The sequence below is a fragment of the Rhinopithecus roxellana genome, chromosome 5 (genome assembly GCF_007565055.1).
Source record: "Rhinopithecus roxellana isolate Shanxi Qingling chromosome 5, ASM756505v1, whole genome shotgun sequence".
Lineage (NCBI taxonomy): Eukaryota > Metazoa > Chordata > Mammalia > Primates > Cercopithecidae > Rhinopithecus > Rhinopithecus roxellana.
In genome coordinates, this window is record NC_044553.1 from 94,374,670 (window position 1) to 94,400,226 (window position 25,557).

General features: G+C 38.2%; 1 protein-coding gene across 3 annotated transcripts in view; it reads right to left on the reverse strand.

The window, feature by feature from the left end:
- DAAM1 (dishevelled associated activator of morphogenesis 1) overlaps nt 1-25,557 on the reverse strand; it is a 182,864-nt gene that overhangs the window by 115,896 nt on the left and 41,411 nt on the right. Inside the window, exon 1 of one of the 3 annotated variants that reach the window (XM_030930784.1) lies at nt 199-286. The exons of the other annotated variants lie outside the window; for them this stretch is intronic. The gene's annotated coding sequence lies outside the window, so the exon portion shown is untranslated. Of the gene's footprint in view, nt 1-198; nt 287-25,557 lie in introns of those variants that run through there. 3 annotated transcript variants of the gene reach the window in all.

Genomic DNA, 25,557 nt, shown 5'->3' on the forward strand with positions numbered 1-25,557 from the left:
TTCTTTTTACACGTCTAGCATGATATACATACTTGAGTGTCTTTTTCTTTTTTTTTTTTAATGTCCATTTCCCCCACTAGTCTATGAGATCCTGAAGGCAGGGACTAAGTTTTAGGCAATCCCTGGCACGTAGTATATTCTCAACAAGTGTTTGTTGAATGCAAAAGTATAAATGCCTAAGTGAACAGATGGTCTTACCTCTGAATGTCAGAGAAATGTGACTGGGTATTCTTCCCATAGTTGTCTGCAGATCTGTTTTCAAACCCACCAAGACATTTGAAGCCAATTCGATCATCAAGTTCTCCTTAGGCACTTGTCAAGCTTTCTCATGCTGATAGAAGTCTCATAAATGAATTCCATCCTTGGGATATTTGCAGCTTTCCAGCTTCCCAAGAGCGAGGAGTTTCTGGCCAAACTAGCTGGTGCATGGTTTTTCAACTCATTCCCAAGTAAGTGCCATTGAAAAGAGACTCACTGACAAAATCTTTTAGACATTTCCCCAATATCTTATATTCAGTCAACATTTTGCCCAAGAAAACATTCACTTACTCAGCCATCATGATCTGAACTTCCTCAATACACCCATAGAGTGTTAGGTACTGGAGACACAGATTAAGAAAACTCAAAACGCCATTTGGGGAGATAATAGACTAGTGCAGACATACAGCAGGGAGGGGAGTTGGTCCTTTTCCTGTCCGATGAAGAGGAAATGCATAGTTCCTGAAACTAGGGACCTAGGTTTCCACATCGGTCTCTTTTTAATCAGATCAGCCTGAGGAAGAGGACTAATTCCACCATGACAGCTGGGCGCTGAACCAGAGCACATCTTCTAATCTCAACTTCTGGCATTGTTGCAGAAGAAGAAGTCACTTCTGGGACATCCAAACTGCAATCCATTTGTAACATTACAGATGACTATTGCTATGCTGTGCACAAGGAAACAATTAAAAAAGCTTCTTAAGATTCTGGAGCAGGTGCATTTTCCTTAGCAAAGAGGAAGAAATCCAATCCATCTGTGGCCTAGCTAGAAGTCAGAGTCATTTGTACCGCTCTTTAACAAAACAAGCAAGACTCTCAATGTAGCAACAGTCAAAAACTGAGGCCAAATTTTAGGGAATGTGGATGATGATAATTATGATGGTAAAACATTGGAAAACAACCTATAGTCCACAAGAAAACCCTCCCTAACACTTTCCTTTGATAATGCCAAGTCATAATATATGTGATATGTAAAGTTTGTTTTCCACAAAGCAAGACACAATCAGTATTTAATACATGAGTGAAATGTTAAGGTTGTCATAACAAAGCAGATTTTCGCTGATACGCAGACTATTTTAATTGGTTCATCAGGACTTCTGCCACACATTTATAAGATGCCTGTCCAGACTGAGGAATCCAATTGCCAAGGTTTTCCTCTAGCCGGAGGGGTTTAGGGGAAATGGCAGTCAAGATATGCTGGAGGAAGGGAGGGAGGGACAATGAGTTCCTGAGAGCCACCAGCTTGGTTAGAAGTTGTGAGAGTTTTTACATCCACTTGCAAAGGGCAGTGGGAACTGTAATTGTTCTTTCCCACTTCTATTACATGAATCAAGATGGACAGCATTGAACATTGAATTTTCCTAAGAATTATAATGCCAACACTAAAATATAGTCATTGTTCTGGTACTATAAATGGTCTCTGGAATTTCTGAAACAATAGAATTCATGTCACAACCATAAAAAGAAGGACAAGAAAACAGAGTTATGCAATAAGAGCAACTTTAAAGAGGAAGGTTGGGGGACCCTCCACGTTAGTTGCCACACCCATGTTTTCAGAACTGCAGTTTACCTCACATTTTGCAATTTTCCAAAGGGCCCTGATGTGTAATTTGTGTTGCAACAACACAATAATGTTAACCCAAATTGTCTTATCAAGAAAAATGTGAAAGGAAAAAAATTGCTTTGCTTCTCTCCTTGGCCATCCCTCTCCTCTCTCACATTCCTCATGTCTGGTTTCATTTTGCAAATACACCAGATGCCAAATACTATTTGGAGCTTAAAAAAAGAAATCACGAGATGTAGTCTAAAGCTTATAGGAGAAATGTCTGAAAGGGAATTGTGTTTTCCCCGCAGGTTTCAACATCCTCTCCATCAGGAAACGGAAAGGGCGTTTCTCAGTCAGTGTCAGTGGAGGGACAGCCCTGCCCATACACTTGGTCCCAAAAGGATGTTCTAATAGGGCACTTTTTGGAGTGGCTCCTGGAACTTCATCCAGCAGTTGATCCTCTAGACCCAGTAACTTTTCTGAGACAAGAAGAAAACAATGAAAGCATCTATGGACAGGTAAACCAATATGCAAATGTTCAAAAAAGCCATTAGCACCCTGAAAACACTTTTCTACTTCTGTCTGCTCTCTCTGCTTCAGTATAGGCAGGGGACACAGAGTGGAAGCCAGAACTGCCCACTTCCTTCCCCACTTTCTCCCTAGATAAGGGAGGAAGACACCCAGGTGAAGTCCATGCATACCCTCAGGCCAGACCAGGCCTCAACCAGCATGTAATTAACAGTCCTTCTCCAAACCCTACCAGAAACACTATGCCCAATCCCGCATGTAAACAGCAAAGAAGAGGACCTCCAAGTTTTGATCCTAAAAAGCTGGCAACAACTGTTCTGTGTCACGTAATGCCATAACCATGGGTTTAGGGTATAAATCCCTAAAGCCAATATAATAAGGTTCTCGAGTTAGGAAGTTTGTGCTGTTCACGTGACAGAAACCAGAGTGTGGAAGCCAAGACATCTCGTCTAGATCATCTGGGAGAGGAGCCAAATCCAAAGTGTCCTTGGAGCACCCTGAAGACATCACAGCTCACAGAGAGCTGTGCCCTCGCCCTGCTGACCTGTTGCTAGTCTGTGAGTTAAGTCAATAAACAACTGTAAGCTGAAGTCAAAAGAAATGCAAATAATTTTCTCCCTCTGGGTTCCAATCTGCCTCTAAGGGATCCACTCAGATACTGTACAAAGACAAATTTAAATTGTGGGGGCTACAAAAACATAAAACATTACAACTCCACTGCCAGCTTTGTCACATCAAAGCTCTCCCTCTGATCTAAGAGGCCAAGTTTTGTTCTTTACAAATGTACAAAAGAATGCAACTTTCCTGAATCACCAGCAGCTCTTTCAAAAATCTGAGAGTAAGGCCATCAGTCATGGAAAAGAATACTTGTATGTTGCAAGATACCGGCAGTCACCTGTACTCTACACACACTGCTCCTCTGTGATCCAAGTGTATGATCCCTAAAGTCAGTCTTCACAAATATAGGTGAATGTGGCTGCCTCTGAAAATGTCCCCCCGCCACAACGACCACACTTTTGGTATTTAAGGCTTCAGATCTTCCCAAACAAGCAGTCAACCCTTTAGTGCCATCCACATAGAAAATGCAAATAATGTTAAAAGACACTGTTTAAAAAAGAAATATATTATTAGGCATTTTTTAACTTCCTCACAATTGAAATAATGCAGGCGAATTTTGAGATGCGAAGTTGAACATATATATACTTAATTTCAACAATTATGTTTACCATAACTTGAAGCAAAGTTTACTACGGATTAAAGAAGATACTGGAGGTACTCTGGGCTGAGGGCTCAGAGTCACACTAAGTCCCTCTCCCTGGTGAGGCCTAGACAGGGTCCCCTGGGGAAGTGAGTACTGCTCCCAGTCCTCACAGCCCCAAACCAGATGCTGTTCAATCTTGTTCCTTCTCAAACATTGTAACTGTATTTTATCATGGAGGCATTTTATTGCCAAGGAGGTATAATTTTTATTTCTACATAGGCTTCTGTGGAGAAAAATGGCTCTTGGCATACTTGGTAAATGACAGTTTGCCGAACTGAAAATAAAGAAATAACATTTTGACCAGGGGACTTTATATGTTCATGTTCAGACTGAAAGCAAATTTTAAAACTCACTAATTACCTTCCTCTTTTTATGTTCTTCTACTTTTATGCCAAGATTACTTTAATACAATTGCAACAGGAGAAAATGAAACATCACAAAGAACAAAGATTTTTGCTTAAAATTAGCCTCACTCTCTGGTAACAATTAAGAAACCTCCAACTTCTCATGCAGATGCCTGTGCTTTCCAGTTAGGGAAAAACTGATAGACACAATATCACATGGGCAGCCGCAGAATTGCAACACAGGTTCAAATAACAGCTCCACCATTTCTTTCTTGGAATGACTTTAGGAAAGAGACTTACATCCTCTGAAACTCAGTTTTATCATCTGTAAAAATAAAGTTGTACATATTTTTGCCTCCCCTCTGTTGTAAGAAAGTGAATTAAGATGGTTTACAATGAAAACAAATTGAGACCAAAATTTTAACACAGAATGAAACACAGAAAGTTAAGGTGGGAGAAACCCAGGGGGCTGTACATGAAAAAAATTTAAGAGTAGGAAAGCTAGAGCACAACACTTTGGTGTGAGCTTCCAAGCAGCCCATGCACAAAAAGAAAATGGATGGATCATGTAGCTCTTACCCGCTAATTCATGTTTCATGCCAAGGGGGAAGATTCCTTCTTAGCCCAGGCAGAAACTGTTCACAGGCGTAGTCTAAAGGCTAAATGAGATGCTCTGTCTCCTCACACCATCTAGCACCCCGAAGTACTTAAGAAATGTCTGATGGCTTTTGAGTGGACACTATAAAGGGAAGTGGGAACTACATTAAAAAGTTGGGGGCAAGAATTTATTTGTTAACTACTGTTTGGTGGAAATATGTTAACCAGATTCCTTTCTCTGACATTCCTGTGTGTATCAGCAGAGTAAATTCCTGGCATGAGACTGGTTTAATCTCTATAGGGCAGTTGTCATCACTAAATCAAGGGCTCTGCAGGTTGGTCAGCTTATCTTCAAATTGTGGGAAATTCTCTGAGGGTTTCTGGAGCAGGATGGGAAAAGGCATTTTTTAAAAAAAGCTTTCCTGTATATTTTGAAGAATTCAGCAGGTTTAATATTCCAATCCAACCAATTGTACAAAAACTCTCACATTTGCATACCCAATTTAGTTACTGCAAGGACACTGACATTTGCAATATTGATATGATTCCCCTTGATATCCTGAGTCACTGATCACATCTACTTATCCTTCTACTTTCTAAGTCTGAAGGTATCTTCTCTGGCCAAGAAGTGATTGTGAACTGATTACCAAGATAGAAAATCTACTGCAAACCCTCAAGATATAAGCACCCAGGGCCACTGGCTTTCACACTTTTTCCTCAGAAAGATAATTCTGAACACATGTGGATACTGCCACAATTTGCCTTTACAAATGTAAAAAATGTTTAGAGAGAGCTAAGTATATGGTGATTCCTGAGTTTAAAATCACAGTGTGACAAGCTGTTTATTAGAGTTTGAGTCTCTCCACAATGCCTGCTGCTCAGAGGGGCTCATTTGGGGCAGCACACTGAGCTTTGCATCATGGCCAGCACTATCCCACACCTCGGTTCCAGCTTTTCTTAATGCGTCCTGCTGATGACGTGGCAAGGAGAAGCCACCCAGAAACAATGACAGAATCACATTATAAAAACTGAACCTCCCTTCAAAAGCAGCACCCTCCCCTTCGTAAAAATTCTACTTACAAATTTTACATAATGGATGTTCAAAAGAGGCATATGGAAAGATGATGAACGCTTCAACTGTATGCAAGATGAAGTATAGAAATAAGGCAATAGAGAGGACAGTTGCCTCTAATGCTGTCCCGTTTCAGGTGTTGTGTGGCTCTAGGAGGTATTGCTACACATCTTCTCTGATGATTAAAGTAAAGGCATTAAGTTGGTATGTCAGCCTATAAAATTTCATTCCAAAGACACAACATTAAAAAGACTTAGAGAAATAATGCCTTGACACAGAACTTCCCCAACTTCCCTTCATGTTGGGAACTTTCATAAGCATTTAGATATACAACCCACCAAATATACAACAAACTTAAAGAAAAAAAAAATCACCACAGAGTGAAAGATGACTGAGGGAAGAACCTCAGCCCCACAGTAGGCAATCTCATAACCTGTGGATGGGAAAGTCAATTGTATCACCTCAGTGGAAGGCAATCTGACAGTGTCTGTTATTATTTCAATGCACTGGCCCTTTGATTCACATCTTACACTTTCTAGCTACATGAAAGCAAACTTTCTAGATTGCTTATCTAAAAATTTGACCTACAGATATATTCATACACAGGCACCAAGATGTATCAACAAAGGTGTTCATTACAACCTTGAAATAGAAAACAGGTTTCCTAACTTGTAATAGAGAATCATGTGTCTTTTAGGAGGGGAATGTTTTAATAAATGTTATCTCATTCTTCAACAACAATGCTGTACCACACACCAATAAAATCGGAATCTCTGGTGTTGGGGCCCAGGCATGGTGTTTGTCCAAGCCCCACAGGTGATTCCAATGTGCAGCAAAGTTTGAGAAATAGTGCTAAAGAACCCTATGCCCAGGGTTACAAAGAACATACTAGGTCCACAGGACTGAGATGAAAAAAATGAACATATTCAGAAGAAAAGACAGAGAAGAAGAAAGAAAGGTTTATAACAATATATATGTAGCACCATTGTGTTTAAAAACTGTATTTGCAGCAATATGTATGTACCTACCTATATATGGGATGCATATAGTTCCAGAACTGTTTCAAGTATTAACTGAAAGACAACTAAAGTATTTAACCAAGTGCTTAGCCCCCACACACAAGATGTTCAATAAATGTTAGCTATCATTTCCATGTGTACCTAAGTTTGTCTCTGTGGAATCTATATGGAGTTTCAAGTGGCTAATGAACTCTCCTGAGTGCATAATGCAGGTGACAGTATCCTACTGAAAAAAGGGTGTTTGCAAGCCTTCTCAATAACCCCATTAAAACTCTAAGTATACACCTCAATAACTCCTTAGTTGTTATATTGACTCTTTTGTTTAAAATTACAGCTTGCTTTTTGTGCATACTTGAAACTCATGCCCATAAATGCAGACAGTTTCACTGTCAGTATTTTACTCATTTGTAAGTCCACCAAAATGGTCCATTTAAAAGTTTTTCTATGTTAGCCAACAAATTTAAAAACTTCAATGTAATCTTAGATGCAAACTTGATGAAATACAGAGAGGAAGAATGTTCCCAAGGTTGCAGGCACCAGCTACAGGGATAACAATGGGACAGACTTTTAAACAATGATTTGTTTTGTTTTAAATTCTGTATGTTCCAAGAAGTAATTTTAAGAGACTCTGGTTCATTAAAGCCATTATGCCAGAAGTTCTTCAAACAGTCTCAGGGCCAGTTAGAAGAGAACATGGGGAGTTCTACTAATTGTTTCCTTTTATTGGACTTTGTTTCAATTCTAGTTCTATTTGTGGGTCAGAAATCATAGTGGTATCACAAATATACCCAAGAATAAGAGATTTTAGTATGTTCATAAATGAATGAAACTTACTACCTGGCACACTTTAAAGATGCAATCAAATGTATTTAAAATTTATATTTTTATAGGACTGAATTCGGTATAATTTCCAAAACTCTCCTCTACTTCCAGGTACTGTTAAAAAAAAGAGTGCATATAAGCCACATTTTATCCTACTTAGACACTGAATGTGTGGCTGCAGCAATTTTAAAGCTGGTTCCCAGTAATTTTCTCAAGTACATGCTCCTGAAGTTCTATCTTTAAAGGGTAAAATGTTTGAAGTTCTCCTTACCAATGAATAAAAAAGTCATCACACTGTTTATAGAATAAAATGAAAAATGGTGACTGATTTTACAAAGGGAAAGAGATGGTCTTTGAGAATGAGAATGAACTTGTGATTTTTATCAAGAAATATGAAATTGAGGTCTGAATGCTAACAATAGTCCTATAAGATCTCTAATTACCTCCTGAATACACTTCCCAACTTTATGTAGTTGCAACCTAATTCCCTCAAATATGGGTACTTACTATTCATTACAGACAGTTGGAAAGGAAATCAATGATTTTGAGAACAGCAAAATATTAGCAGTTTCATGGTATCAGTCCCAGTGAAATAAAATTGCCTTTGGAAGCAAATATCCATTGAAAAAGAACAATGGATTTTTCTGAAACTGTTACAAACTTCTAGAACATAAGTACACAGGGCTCCCAGGACAAGGATGCCAATGGAACATGTCTATCAAGCTTTGGGAAAATACCTAAGATGCCAGGAATTTGTTCTGCTGTGTTAATAGGCTCCTTTGGCAACTGAATTCCAAGTGACTTCTGGAATGACCTAGGAAGAACTGGGTAATGATGTCATTTCCAGGTAGGAGGAAGTCACACGAAAGCAGAGCCTTGAAGAAATACAAAACTGAGGCATGGGCCAGGCATGGTGGCTCACACCTGTAATCCCAGCACTTTGGAAGGCCAAGGCAGGCGGTCACGAGGTCAGGAGATCAAGACCATCCTGGCTAACATGGTGAAACCCCGTCTCTACTAAAAATACAAAAAATTAGCCGGATGTGGTGGCGGGCGCCTATAGTCCCAGCTACTGGGGAGGCTGAGGCAGGAGAATGGTGTGAACCCAGGAGGCAGGCAGAGGTTGCAGTGTGCAGAGATTGTGCCACTGCACTCCAGCCTGGGCAACAGAGTGAGACTCCATCTCAAAACAAAACAAAACAAAACAAAACAAAACAAAACAAACAAAACAAAACAAAACAAATGAGGGATGTACTTTCAGGAAAACAAAGGAGTTTCCTTTTAATCTTCGCTTTAAAGCTGCCTACCCTATACAAAATAAAAATAACGCACAGACCCTGAGAATGGAGAAGGGGTAGAGGAAAGTTATAAGACTAGCAGCCAAGAACACAAAAGCACATGTGTTGAGTGGGTAAACTGGTCACATACATAATCTCTTTTCATTAAACAAAGCTAATCATCAATCAAAATAGAAATTACCAGCAGCAGCAAGAAAGAGTGTGTTTTCTCACTGGGGATTCCTCTCCATGTGCTAAATATCCTTGGGAAGTTATTCACATAGCTAAACAAACACTTCTGAAGCTGCAGGAGCCAAACAATAAGCAAAGAAAGATCTTTACTGAATTTTAATTACTGTAAGTGGATTACCACACTCTTTATTTAAGCCTGAGTCAAACAAAACAAAACAAAAAGTCATTCCATAGTCATCAAGAGGGAAATGTGAGGGAAGTTGATACTACCCAATGTGTCCTCTCCACCCAACTATAATTTTCTAAATAATTAGGTGTGAACACTAATTGCTTTATTGGATAATTCGAGACAACTAAACACTAAAGAGACTGACTCTCTTGCAAAATTTTTTCTAAGTGAAATAACATGGAAAGTTCTATTTTAAATTATTACTCCTACTCACTTACCAAGCCAGAGTATTTGGATAGAAGTTAATATTTAGACTTCAGATTCTGAGGAATATTGTTAAACAGGCAAAAGTCATCAGTGGCTAAATACGGGAAGCTTTCAATACAGTACTGCTTAAATGATTTAAGGTACACTCAATTAAAAAATCTTTTTTGGTATGTTAGAGGAGTAACAATATTAAAAAACAGTCCAAGTTGCATAACATGGTATATGATAAATGTAAAATGGATATACTTATTTAAACATGCAAAGACATTATTTAGCATGTGATAAAATAAGATACCAAAACCCATTAAGAGTGACTCCTTCTAGAGAAGGAAATGGAAATTGCTTTCATTGTAATTCTGTTTTTTTTTTTTAACGTGAGCTTGGATTACATTTTTTCTCCTTAATTATCAACCTGTCTCTGAAAGTTGAGTGGCTTAGCTAATATTTGTTTGTAAACTACTCTTTTTAAAAATTAAACTAACTTTCGACCAAGAAGGTGAAAAGCTTGTACACTGAAAACTAAAAAACATTCTGAAAGTAATTAAAGAAGACAAATAACATCCCACGTTCACAGACTGGAAGACAATATTGTTACGATGACAACACTATCTAAAGCAATCTACAGACTGAAAGCAATCCCTATCAAAATCCCAATGGCACCTTTGGCAGAAATAGAAAAATCCATCCAAGAAGCCATATGGAATCTCAAGGATTTTGAATAGCCAAAACAATCTTGAAAAAGAAGAACAAAGCTGGAGGTCTTGTACTTTCTGATTTCAAAACAGTACAAAAGTACAGTAATCAAAACAGCATAGTACTAGCATAAAGACAGACACAGAGACCAATGGAATAGAATACAGAGCCCAGAAATAAACTCTCAAATATATGATTAAATGATCTTTGACAAGGGAGCCTAGACCATTTAATGGGGAAAGGGGTCTCTTAAACAAATGACTGGGAAACCTGAATATCCGCATGCAAAAGAATGAGGCTGGACCCTTATCTTACACTATACATAAAAATTAACTTAAAATGGATTAAAGACTTAAACATAAGACCCCAAACTATAAAACTTATGGAAGAAAATATAAATAAAAATTTTATGACATTGGATTTGAAAATTATTTCTGCTACGGAATTAATATCCAGAACCCCTACAATCCAACAACAACAAAAAAATAACTCCATTAAAAAATGGGCAAAGGACTTGAATAGACATTTCTCCAAAGATGACATACAAATGACCAACATGCATATAAAAAGACACTCAGCATTACTAATCATTACAGCAATGCAAATCAAAACCACAATAATACATCATCTCACATCCATTAAGATGACTACTATCAAAACAAAAAAACAGAAAATAACAAGCGTTGGCAAGGATGTGGAGAAACTGGAACCCTGTACAGTTAGTTGGTGGGATTATGAAGTGGAACAACCATTATGGAAAACAGTATGGTGGTTTCTCAAAAAATTGAAAATGTAATTCTGCATGGTCCAGCAATCATACTTCTGGGAATATATCCAAAAGAATTAAAAGCAGGGTTTTGAAGAGATATTTGCATGCCCATGTTTATTACAGCATTATTCACAACAGCAGAGAGGTGAAAGGAACCCAAATGTCATCAATAGATAAATAAATAAAATGTGGTATATACATACAATGGGATATTATTGAGCCTTAAAAAGGAAGGAAATCTTGTCACATGCTACATGGGTAAATGTTGAAGACAATATGCTGAGTGAAATAAGCCAGACAAAAAAGACAAATACTGTATGACTCCATTTATATGAGGTATCTAAAGTAGTCAAACTCATAGAAACAAAGTAGAGTGGTGGTTATCAGGGGATGGGGGAGCAGGAAATAGGGAGTTTTTGTTTAGTGGGTATGTAGTTTCAGTTTTACAAGATGAAAAATTCTCAAGGTATGTTTCACAACAATGTGAATATGCTTTGAACTATACACATAAAAATGGCTAAATGGTAAATTTGAAAAATAATTTAAATAACTTTAATTTATCAACCCTCTTCAACATTCTAGGCACTTTCAATGCACTTCAAGTCCATTAATTATCTCAATTAATCAGAGATAAGCAATGAGTTCTTCGGCGTCTCATTTTGTCTTTCTAGAAACACAGGCCACTGTCAATGAATAGCTATGCTCTGAAAGTAATTAAAGAATGGTTTATAGAATGCTTTCATTGCTGCAATTTTCCAGTTTACTACACTCAACTCTACAATTGTTAGTCCTCAAAATGCAAACAATCTGTTCAACTGTACAACACTAATACGAGCAATGACTTTCTTCTTTTAAATTTGTCATCAATTTACAATGGGGTGATGGGGGAAAAGCTACCAAACCATTCACTAGAGACAATTCTGTACGTCAGTGTCACCCCAATTCATTGCTTAGTGACAGAATGCTAGCTGCTCACTTTCACCTAAATGGTATAATTTAGAATTTTCTTAAATCCATTGTATTTTTTTTTGCTACAGAAGTAGATATTACTATCTTTATCCTTAGAACATCTACTTTCTGGGTGGTGGCCCCAGGAATATTATATAAAAGACTAAAAGTGTCTAATTAGGGAATATTTTGTTGGATATTTATTAGAAAGTTTGACTCCACAGGAATAAATTCACTTGGTAATCTCAAGGTCCTGTTTCCTAAAGGCAGATTCTAAAGCTACTGAAATAGCAATACATTGTATCCTGTCACATTCATGGCTTCTGACCCAAACTTAAACAAGTAAGCAACACAGTAATGAAAGTATAAATTACAAAAGGGCACCAAATGGAAACACAGCAGCTGATCACAAACAATAAAGGCAAAGGACATGAAAGTTAATAAGAGGTGATATGACATTAAAAGAGACCTCAAAATAACAAAGGGAAGAAAATTAGTCTTTGCATTTCAAGGATGCATTCGATCTACATGAAGTCACAGTAGAAAAAATGCTTAACTCCTACACATTCATTTCATGATTTCTACATACATCACCTTTCCCCTGGGTCCCCTGTCCTTTTCCCTTCCGAGATCATCAGCTATCTTACAGGTGCCACTTTCCTTTCCACAAAAATCATCAACCAGGACAGCTGTTCTTCACTGGGTCTTCTCCTACTCATCACCAGCAAGCAGAGCTGTGACAAATGTTCTTGCTAACCTGACTACTAGTCTTTATGGATACTCCTCTTAAAAACACTGCCCCACCTCACTGGGTAGTGTCACATAAAAGCCAGTCCCTTTGTGGAAAAGCATGCTGTTAACAACTGTACTTGTTCATACTGGAAAAGCAACCAGGACAGTGATGCCAGATACTTCACCAACCTAAATACACACACACACCACACGTACACATTCACACAGCTGTCAAACTGGTTTTTCCTCAAAGGGTTGGCAGGCAGTTAAGAATCTCTTCCTGTCCCCAACACACACTCCCAGATTCACAATTCTCCATGTGTGTACTAATTTGTATATTTCCACTCATTCATTTAAGAAGCCAGTGGTGTCCACTCCCCTGTTCATTCTTGGGATATAAGGATAAACAAAAGAGATGTGTGCTTTGCCCTCACAGAGCTTATAATCAGGTGGGCGTCTGTAGTCCCAGCTACTAAGGAGGCTGAGGCAGGAGAATAGTGGGAACCCGGGAGGCGGGGCTTGCAGTGAGCTGAGATCCGACCACTGCACTCCAGCCTGGGCGATAGAGTGAGACTCCGTCTCAAAAAAAAAAAAAAAAAAAAAAAAAAAAAAAGAAATCTGGACCTACAGAAAGCAGCGAAGAAAGCTGGAATGACTGATCTATGGGTAAATACAAAATCAGATACTGCCTGGCCTCTGAATTTCCCTAGCCACTCACCTTTTGGATGTGCTTTTATAGGAATCCACCGATGACACTAACCGGGTCAGAGCCCAGGATCAAAGTAGTTCCCAGCCCTACCACTAACTTATCCCCCTAACCTTGGTGAGTCTCCTTAAGCTCTCTGAGCTGTGGTTTCCTCAGGAAAATACCATCCCTTATTGTCATCACATTATATAATGAATATGAAAGTGCTCTGAACTTCAAGGATTCATTCTTTTGCCAAATATTTACTGAGTACCTTCTACATATATTTCTAGGCTCTATATTCTGGCAGCCCATTTTTCTCATCTATAAAATGAAAATAATAATAGTACCCTGCACACAGGGTTTTTGTTCAGATTAAATAAATCTCTGTAAAGTACAAATAATAATGTCTGGCCATAGTAAGCTCTTCTGTAAGTGTCTGTTGTTGTTGTTACTATTATTATTACTCTACCCCTGCTGCTGCTTCTAACACTGCTACTAGGCATATAATAATGAAAAAGACCAATTTGGTTCTTGCCTTCAGAGAGATTATATTTGAGATCTATCATAAAGAAAAGAAAGCGCTTGGGATAATTTGTTAAATTTTTTCCCGAGAAAATGTGGGATAGCTGGAAAAAAAATATTACTAGTCTAAAGGGAAACCTAGGCTCTAGTCCCAACTCTGTTCCTCTTAGTAGCTCTGTGACTTTAGTTAAGATACATAGCCTGTTTGAACCTGTTTATCCTTAAAGAGGCAGGATGAGAATCTTCAAGGTCTCTTCCAGTTCTAACACCTAATGAAATAAAAGATAATCCATTTTAGAAGCATATTATTCCTGCCTTGATTTGAGCAATTTCATCCTTACAGCATCAAATCCTTGTATAAGTAACAATTAATTTTGAGGAAGAGGGGGAAAAAAGAGAGAGAGAGAGAGAGAGAGAGACAGTTTGTGATTTAAGAAAGCCAGAAGAAATAAGCCCCAGATCTAAGATTAGTATAAAAGTCTACATGTAATTCCCAAGTCTAGAACGAAGGTCACATGATTTATCCCTCTTAAAACAAAGAATGCCATAGCCCAATTGTTTCTATCCACTGCTGAGTAAACCATTTTGATCCTTGATAAGTTAAATAATATAATTAGAAGACACAGGGAAGCTCTTCCTTCTGCTTCTGATGTTTGAATTGGGTGCAGTAAAGCAGAACTAAGGGGCAAAATGGCAGTACACAGTAGAAGTTCCTTATGCAGAAGAAATAACAAGAAATATGTAAACAGCTAGTTTCTTCTACCCTTTGTTTATACTAGCATGCACCACAACTGGTAAGCTATCAACTACAAACACAAAAACTCCCACAAAAGTAATTAGTTCAAACTTTAAAAAACAGATAATTTTAGCCAAGTCTCAAAAACCAATGTTTTCCTTTTCACTCTACTTAGTTCAAGAGGTCCCACTGGAAGAAATAGGAAATATCTGAACCATAGGGCTGATGTTCCAAAAACAGTTGTGAAAGGACCTTTTCTAAACTTTTCCCAACACTTTGCAGAAGACAAGCCAGACCTTGCAGAATTTTATAAAGTAAAAATCCCCTAGTAATTTTATTGGAGAGAACATGTTGTATAACATTAACTCAAAAAAAATTTTTTCCTGTACATACATACAAAATGCAGTATATGATTTCAGGAAGTTCTCATTTCCCCTGCAGTACACCACAGGCCTCAGCAGAAGCACACTGAGATTAAAGTAATACATAACCATAACATACTGAAGATGTCCTTGAAGTACATATGCATGTACACACATATACACACACACAGTAAAACGTTACAGCCAGCTGTATCTGTCTTTGGGAACTCTGATCACTAGTTCTAATGGACATGTCTCTTACCTAGTTGCCTACTTTACCTACCTATGGGAACTAGTCCATCTCCTTCACCATGTGATTCTAATAAAGAGGTTAATCAGGTGGTTCTTCCTCTCCATCTAGAGAGGGGCTCATGGCATTGGCTTCGCCAATCAAGTCACTCCATCCCCTGGACAGTGACTGATCTAGGGATGGCACACAACACAAAGACAACCAGAGGTCTTTATGTGGTTGGATGCTACAGATGAGAGGGTGCCTCTTTTTTGCCTGGAATCATGACATATAAGCACCATATAACACCAGAAATTTACAATAGTTGCTTTTTCCACCATGTGTTAGAAGCTACCCCAAAAAGAAGTCAGCATAGATAAAAGCAGAACTGAGAGATGGGACAAGGGAGATGGGGAGGTGAGAAGGTTTTGACGACATCATTTAACTACTAGAACTTTCCATTGAGTGATTCAATGAACTTTTTTTCCCTTTAAGCCAATTTCAGTGGGATTTCTGTCCCATACGGATTTGAAGAACCCTGATTCATGGTCCACTCAACTAAATGAGATGGGAACTAACACTGCCTGAGCACCTCTCAAAGGTCAGAGACTATGTGGGGCCTTCCACAAACATCGTTTCCGCTAATTTGCATACTCATGCTAGGGAGACACCATAGTTTCACAACAAAGAAACATCACGAGAGATGAAGTCATAACAAAAATCCACAGCACTAGGAGCAGTCAGCAAGGACATAAACCCTACCTGTCTCATCTCAAGCCATACCCTCCTCTAGCCACAATCTCACATCTTTCAAGTTACAGCATTATTATTTTCTAAGAATCAAATTAACAGTGAACTGAAAAATCGAGCCATAAATCCAAACACAAATGTCTTGTTTTACAGAAGGCTGTATTGGTTTTACTGTTCACAAATTGACACGAGTAATGTAACACCTCCTTTCTCAAAGGGTTCCCACTTTGGAAACAAATTTTGCCAGACTGACTTTCCAGGAGTCTTAAATAAGCCTATGGGGGAATCATTCCTTGGAGCTTGGAAGTAATTCAAGTCTCGGTATGTATGGTGCTAAAAAGATAAAGAAGTTGCTAGAATGTAAAAGTCATTACTGTTGCTGAGCAGGGAGCTTTCAGAAATAACATTACTACCCGTCCTGGCCTCCGCCCTGTCATTTTCTCAAAGATGGCCATAATCTGAAACTTCAGCCATTCAGGTCCAACTCCATCCACAGCAGAATTTGAGGGAGACAGGCTCTGTGGTAGGGAAGGAATATAACAAGAATAGGGGTGGGGGCGCAGAGGGGAAGCATACAACAAAACACAATGTAAGAAAATGTCAAGAATCTAAAAATTCTACCATTGAAACTGTCAAAGAAAAAGGGTACAGGTAAAAGAATCAGGCTAGTTGGGGCAGGGATGGAAGAAACCGATGGAGAACCTGGACTAGGTAAGAGCGTGGTAAATAAAACTGAGTATTCTGCTCTTGACTTAAAATTCACTAGCTACACCTCTCTCTTTTTCCATCTAGAAAAAAACTAGTGTGACAATAAGGAGACTGTGTTTAAGCATTATAATCATTTTTTGCAAGATTTGGGTGTGACAGGTGGAACTTGAGGCTCTCTTTGGGTAACAGCCAATTGTCCTAATTATAGGTTGGATTACTTATTTTACATAACCACAAAAAAAGTAAGTGTTAGCACCATAGGGCATTACCCTATTTCACAACAGCATAATAGTATATTACCTTCATAAAGTAATTTATGGGTTTCTAAGTACTTTTGTATGCACAGTATCATTTTATTTTCCCAACAACCCTGAGAGAAAAAGAGACAGGCACAGGCAATCATTTATTGCTTTTATTTCTACTTTACAGCTGAGTAACTATCTGAGCACTTATGTGACCTGCATAGGATCACCCACTCCTAAGCAGCAGAGCAGGGACAAATTCATGCTGTCCTTTTTTTGATATTCTGCATTGCCTGACAGCCAGCCCATCTTAGAATTATCTAATAAAGGTTAGCCTTAGGCTCCTTCTCTGAAAGTCTCTGATGTAAGAATACCATTCAAATTATGTTTGAAATAAATGATTACCATGTGTCAGCAATACATTTAATGGTTTTAAGAACAATACATTATCCTTCCAGGAGGTGTCTAGAGAAGCAAAAAAAAAAACAAAAAACAAAAAATCATTCAAAAGTAATATTATAGTGTTTCATTAGGTCAGTTACAGCTTTACTCACTCTGTTCATCTAAACAGTCAGCAAACCGCTATATGTCAGGGGTTATACGTGAAGGATCAGGAATACAAAATTGAATAAGCTATACTCTGTGCCTTTCAAAAATCAAGAAGATAAGAAGAGGCTGACCTTGCTTAGCTTGCTCAGGAGTGATCAAAATACACTTTTTCAACTTTCAGTTCTTAGAACTATTTCTCTTAGTATTTCCACAATCCTACAGTACTTACGTGCTTGATCAGTATTTAATTTTTCAACAGCTCCTAATATGTATTCCACCACCTGCGGGATGTCTCTCTTTTGGAATGTTTCTATCTCCATCATGCTACAAATAGTTTTCACTACACATTCTCTTCTGACAGAACAAGAATAGATGTTCACATTTCCCTAGCTGAAAACTAAATGAACTGAGCTTGTAATCAAGACAACCACTCTTCCAATCCACCCTTTCCACATATATTCCACGATGTGTAGGTTTAAACTGACTCAACACTAGGGGTGTGCAAATTGTGGCCCAAGGGCTAAATGCCAAGTGCCCCCTCACCAACAGTTTTTGTAAATACAGTTTTATTGGAAAGCAGCTAGCCTCCTGTTTACATATTGTCTGTGGCTGCTTTCCGAGTATTTGTCTCAGAGATCTTTTAGCCCCTAAAGCCTAATAAATGTACTTTATAGCCCCTTACAGAAAAAAAATTGCTGATCCCTGCTCTCCACTAAGTACATGAAACAAGAGAGGTTTGGGAAAGTTTTCAAAACCACTTATATTACAAATAAATTTATTTATTCCACAAACATACACCGAACACCTTTGGGCACTGTTCTAGGTGTTGGAGGCCCAGCAATGAACCAGACAGATGAGCGTCCCCCACCCTGAGTCATCACAGAGGTCACAGTTTAGTGAGAGGAGACAAAGATAATCACTCTAATTTCAGATGGATAAAACAGGATATTCAGAGAGATTGGCCAGAGATGCTAAAGGAGGAGTGATTCTTTAGAAAATGCAAAGTCATGAAGATAACATCTGGGAAGATGCCACTGAAATAATATTGAAATGACAACAAGAAGACAGCCATGCAAAAATCTAAGAAAAGAGTGTTCCAGCCAGACAGCAAATGTTTGAAGGGAGAAAAGGTGAGGTATGCTCACAAACAAAAAGGCGGCGAATGTACCTGCAGCAGAGTGGACAAGAGGAAGAGGCAAGAAGCCAGGTCACAAGGCTTAGCAAGAGCCAGACCATGTGTGATAAGTAGCAGAGAGCATTATAATTCTAATGATTTCCCATCTTCAGGTCCTTAGTTATTTAAAAAAACAAAACATTACACCTACAAGATAGAAAACTAGTCACTTTGCTACAACTTCTTCCCTTTGATCTACTAAAAATTACCTGAAGCTTCAAAAGCCTAGCAGCTTAAGAAAAAACACTGTTAAATGACACCTCATACTAAAGAGGCAATTCTCCAAAAATAAATAAATAAACAAATAAATAAATAAAGTGGGCTCAAGGGAACAAAACTTAGGGCTCTTCTCATTACAAAGCCATGGAGTAACCATTTAAAATGGGATTTTTTTTTTTTTTTTTTTTTTTTTTTTAGGAAAGGGAATTTAGCATTATTAAGCATATCAAGTCTATTTTCCTAAGTATACCAACCTATTCATTTGACGAAGTGAGGTCTGCCTCCACTCCACCTCTGTGCACCAGCTGCATGCGTGTTCCATCATAACACTTTCAAAGCAGTTGGCTGGTTTGGATGAAATGCAATATATTCACATACCAGAATCTTTGGGACTCAGCTAAAGCAGTGTTAAAAGGGAAATTTATATAACTAAATGCCCACATCAGAAACCTGGAAAAATCTCAAATCAACACCCTAACATCACAATTAAAAGAACTAGAGAAGCAAGAGCAAAGAAATTCAAAAACTAGCAGAAAACAAGAAATAACTAAGATCACAGCAAAACTGAAGGAAACAGAGACATGAAAAACCCTTCAAAAAACATCAATGAACCCAGGAGCTGGTTTTTTGAAAAAAATTAAAAAATAGATAGACCACTAGCTAGACTAACAAAGAGAGAAAAACCAAATGCACACAAAAAGTGATAAAGGGGATATCACCACTGATCCCACAGAAATACAAACTACCATTAGAGAATACTATAAACACCTCTATGCAAATAAACTAGAAAACCTAGAAGAAATGGATAAATTCCTGGACATACACCCTCCCAAGACTAAACCAGGAAGAAGTCAAATCCCTGAATAGACCAGTAACAAGTTCTGAAATTGAGGTAGTAATTAATAGCCTACCAACCAAAAAAAGCCCAGGACCAGATGGATTCACAGCTGAATTCTACCAGAGGTACAAAGAGGAGCTGGTGTCATTCCTCTGAAACTATTCCAAACAACTGAAAAGGAGGGACTCCTCCCTAACTCATTCTATGAGGCCCACATCATCCTGATACCAAAACCTGGCAGATATACAACAAAAAAAGAAAACTTCAGGCCAATATCCCTGATGAGCATCGATACAAAAATCCTCAATAAAATACTGGGAGACTGAATCCAGCAGCACATCAAAAAGCTTATCCATCACGATCAAGTTGACTTCATCCCTGGGATGCAAGGTTGGTTCAACATACACAAATCAATAAATGTAACTCATCACATAAACAGAACCAATTTAAAAAACCACATGATTATCTCAATAGATGCAGAAAAGGCCTCTGATAAAATTCAACATCCATTCATGCTAAAAAACTCTCAATAAAGCTAAAAACTCTCAATAAACTAGGTATTGATGGAATATATCTCAAAATAATAACAGTTATTTATGACAAACCCATACCAATATCATACCGAATGAGCAAAAGCTGGAAGCATCCCTTTGAAAACTGGCACAAGACAAGGATGCCCTCTCTCATCATTTAACACAGTATTGGAAGTTCTGGCCATGGCAATCAGGCAAGAGAAAGAAATAAAGGGTAATCAAACAGGAAGATAGGAAGTCAAATTGTCTCTGTTTGCAGATGACATGATTGTATATTTAGAAAACCCCATCATCTCAGCCCAAAAACTCCTCAAGCTGATAAGCAACTTCAGCAAAGCCTCAGGATACAAAATCAATGTGCAAAAATCACAAGCATTGCTATTCACCAATAGACAAACAGAGAGCCAAATCATGAATAAACTGCCATTCACAACTGCTACAAATAGAATAAAATATACCACAGCTTACAAAGGACGTGAAGGACTTCTTCAAGGAGAACTACAAACCACTGCTCAAGGAAATAAGAGGACACAAACAAATGGGAAAACATTCCAGGCTCATGGATAGGAAGAATCAGTATCATGAAAATGGACATACTGCCCAAAGTAATTTACAGATTCAATGCTATCCCCATCAAACTACCATTGACATTCTTCACAGAATTAGAAGAAAACTAATTTAAATTTCATATGGAACCAAAAGAGAGCGCATATAGCCAAGACAATCCTAAGCAAGAAGAACAAAGCTGGAGGCATCACGCTACCTGACCTCAAATTATATTTCAAGACTACAGTAACCAAAACAGCACGGTACTGGTACCTAAGCAGACATATAGACCAATGGAACAGAACAGACCTCAGAAATAATGCCACACATCTACAACCATCTGATCTTCAACAAATCTGACAAAAACAAGCAATGGGAAAAGGATTCTCTATTTAATAAATTGTGCTGGGAAAACTGGCTAGCCATATGCAGAAAACTGAAACTGGACCCCTTTCTTACATCTTATACAAAAATTAAGATGGAGAAAAGACTTAACTGTAAAACTCAAAACCATAAAAACCCTAGAAGAAAACCTAGGCAATACCATTCAGGACATAGGCACGAGCAGACTTCACGACTAAAACACCAAAAGCAATTGCAACAAAAGCCAAAATTGACAAATGGGATCTAATTAAACTAAAGAGTTTCTGCATAGCAAAAGAAACTAGCCTCAGAATGAACAGGCAACCTACAGACTGGGAGAAAATGTTTGCAATCTACCCATTTAACAAAGGTCTAATATCCAGAATCTACAAGGAACTTCAACAAATTTACAAGAAAAACACAAACGACCCCATCAAAAAGTCGGCAAAGGATATGAACAGACACTTCTCAAAAGAAGGCATTGATGCAGCCAACAAACATAGGAAAAAAATCTCATCATCACTGATCATTAGAGAAATGCAAATCAAACCCACAATGAGATACCACTTCATGCCAGTTAGAATGGCGATTATTAAAAAATCAGGAAACAAATAGATGCTGGCAAGGCTGAGGAGAAACAGGAATGCTTTTACACTGTTGGTGGGAATATAAATTAGTTCAACCATTGTGGAATACAGCATGGCGATTCCTCAAGGATCTAGAACCAGAAATACCATTTGACCCAGCAATCTCATTAATGGGTATATACCCAAAGGAATATAAATCATTCTACTATAAAGACACGTGCACACATATGTTTACTGCAGCACCATTTACAATACCAAAGACATGGAACCAACCTTAATGCCCATCAATAATAGACTGGATAAAGAAAATGTGGTACATACACACCATGGAATACCATGCAGCCATAAAAATGGATGAGCTCATGTCCTTTGCAGGGACATAGATGAAGCCGGAAGCCATCATCCTCAACAAACTAACACAGGAACAGAAAACCAAACACCACATGTTCTCACTCATAAGTGGGAGCTGAACAATGAGAATACATGACACGGGGAGAGGAACAACATACACCAGGGCCTGTTGTGGGGTGAGGAGCAAGGGGAGGGAGAGCATTTGGCAAATACTAGTGCATGCAGGACTCAACACCTAGATGATGGGTTGATAGGTGCAGCAAACCACCATGGCACATGTATACCTATGTAACAAGCCTGCACATTCTGCACATGCATCCCAGAACTTAAAAAAAAAAAAAGAAAAGAAAATTTTGAAAAAAGAAAAAAAAAATGCAATATATTCCTCTAAAGCCTGTTGACATACACTACGTGGCTTATTTTATCATTCCAAACTAAACAGGGGACTGTTTCAGGGTACAGAATTTCAACATGTTGGTGAACAGCCACCATATCCATCTCCTTTGTTAATGTCCTTGTCCCTCTGATTTTTTAGGGGATTTACAAGTCTGAAAAGACAACTTTGCATTTTTAGATTCAAGAATAAAGGGAGTCAAAGGTCTTCTGCAGGAAGGCGAAGACAGAGGTTCTCTGACAAAACCATGACTCTCAGTGACCAGTATACATTTAGGAAGAACTAGTAGTTACAATATTCTCTGGAGGTGTTACATCCAAATGGCCTTCACTAAGACTTGACAGTGCTTGGGTCTGCAGAACAAGCTCTCCTCATGGTAAATGCTGTGTGGTGACAGGTATGGGTATTTATAACCAGACTTGAACAGGCTATACAAAAACAATGTGAGAAATATGCTGAAGTGCCAACCTTTAAGCAGCAGCACTACTGGAGAAATCCAGCGCAAAACTTCCCAAGAGAATTAACTTGCTATCCGTTTCCTCTCTGTAAAGTGGGGATAAAATAGTAATACCCCTCAGGCTGGCGCATACTTTACTAAGTTCTCAATAAATAGTGTATTTCTCAAATGCGCCCACCACATTACATGCTGAGTCCTCATAAAATTACCTCCCAAAGACTCCACCTCCAAATACCATCACACTGGGATTAGGATTTTGACACAGGCATTTTGAAAGGACACATTGAGTCCACTGCAGAGGTCCATTTACATGCTTTGATAGACTTGCTCAGTGTTGACCAACAATACAGTAGCTAAAGTTTGTTAAGTGTGTACTGTATGCCAGGCACTGAGATCTTCTAATGGATTACCTCATCAAGTTCTAACTACAAGCCGGTGATGTGATTTGTATTACTGGCACGTTACACAGTGAGGATCTGAGCCCCAAAATTAAGTATACTGCCAAGGTTGCACAGATAATAAATTGTACAACTGAGATCTGAACCCTGACTGTCTGACTCTAGAGTCAACCTCTTAATCACTAGACAAAACACTTCCCTTAAAAAATAATAATGTGTTTTTAAATGTGGTTTTACTGATTGCCAAATAGCTAGACTTTCATTCCCAAGCATCAACAAATCTGATGCTGAGTTTGCCATGGTCCCCACTACTCCTTATCCTTTCTTAACCTCAAGTCTAGAGGTCATTCACTATTTTTCATCATTATTGCTTGCACTTTTCCTACTTAGAAAAATTAGAAGTAAAATATTTCTTGTGCTTGCATTTGTATCAAAGGTGGGGAAATAAAAGATGGTATGCCACATGTTAGTTTGATATAATCATTCTACATTGTATACATATATCAAAACATCACACTGTACCCCATAAATATATACAATTATGATTTGTCAATTAAAAATATTAATTTAAGTGGGAAAATAATATGCTGTGCCATATGTTTGAAGAAAAAGGAAGTGGAAATGAATATATTCTTGTGTGTTTAATAGACAAAGTGATATGTACTTTCCTTCCCATGCTCAGTACATCACCTGCCTGCTTGAAATATCTGAATTTGATCTGTCTTAGTGTCTACATAATTTTAAGCAACAAAAGACACTGACAGCAAGTGCACAGTTGTTCAACAGAGAACACTTTAAATTCTGGCAACAAGGATAATGGAAGGAATCCCACATGCCATATAATAAGGCTTACAAACTTTTTATTTTTAATTTTTGTGGGTACATAGGTATACATATTTGTGAGGTGCATTAGATATTTTGATACAGGCATGCACTGTGAAATAATCACATCATGAAGAATGGAGTACCCCTCCCCTCAACCATTTATCCTTTGTGTTACAAACAATCCAATTACATTCTTTCAGTTATTTTAAAATGTACAATTAAGTTATTATTGACTACAGTCACCCTGTTATGCTGTCAAATAGGAGGTCTCATTCATTCTGAGTTTTTCTGTACCCATTAACTTTCTCCACTCCCTCCAAGCCCCCCCCCCCACTACCCTTCTCAGCCTCTGGTAATCATCCTTCTACTACTTTCTAAGTCCATGAGTTCAACTGTTTTGATTTTTAGATCCCACAAATAAGTGAGAACTTGCAATGAATAATGCTTTTTACATTCACATAACTTAGTAGTCTCTGGTGAATTTAATTAATATCTGTTATATTTTTTAAGTATTTAATTTGTTTGGATAGAAGGAAACCCAGCCCAGGAAGCGGCTCCATGTTACCCCCACGGCACACCACTGCCTCCTGGGTAAGTGAATCCTAGCTTGTGAGAAAAGCCTCTAAGCATCACCCCCTTGGCTGCAGTGTTTGCTTCCAGTTACAAGAGTCTCTGTGTTGCTCCAATCAGACTTCCAAGTAACAAAGGTTACTGGGAGTCTAGTTCCATTGCAGCCACCTGAGGGGACCCATTTGTAAGGAAGTGGTAAGAAGCACACCCAGGTACCTGCTGTTTCACAAAGAGAAATGATGGATCTGTTGTGTGGTTTGTCTCAACTACATCATAGCTGAAATTCCATTTGCAAGGGTAAGAGAGTTAATAGTGGGACTTAAATTTAAAATCAGCTAAGGTTTATGCTGGTAGGTTGACAGTGCTAAATTTATTTACCGTTATCACTGTTCCATTATCTCAAACATTCTACTATTAAGATGGGTGGTGGTGGGAGAAGCTTATTTGACATTCATTTCAACCCAGTGAACAGTTATTTATAGACAGGAAAATAGCCATGGCCACCTATCAGGATGGAAACCACCAGCCAGAGCCATGCCTTCACTGAAGTGCCTCTGAGGGCTTGCTAAAAGCAGAAACTAACCCACAAGGTGGGATTAAGCCTCCTTCCATTTAATTTCAACCAATAAGTTTAATCAACCAGGTTTTACACTACTTTATTTACTCTTACCATGTTTTTAGAACCTAGGACTCCACTGTTGGCCATCTCTTAGGAGGTAAAGAAAGAAGAAATCTTTCTTCTGGATTTACTGCAAAAATGAGAGTAGAATAAATACACAAAGGGACAGGACAGATAGTAAGTCAATGTAGGTCTTCATTTTAATCTTGTTTGCATGTTTATTCTTGGTTTTATCTACACCTTCTCTTAAGAGCAATGTGAAGTGAATATATAAATCAAGGGTATTATATAGGCGTTTAAAAGGTATCAGTATGTCATAAAGACAAATTAGTAAATACCTGACATGCAATGCTACATATTTAGGGTGATGCTTAGGGTTAAATGCTTGCACAATGAAGTTACG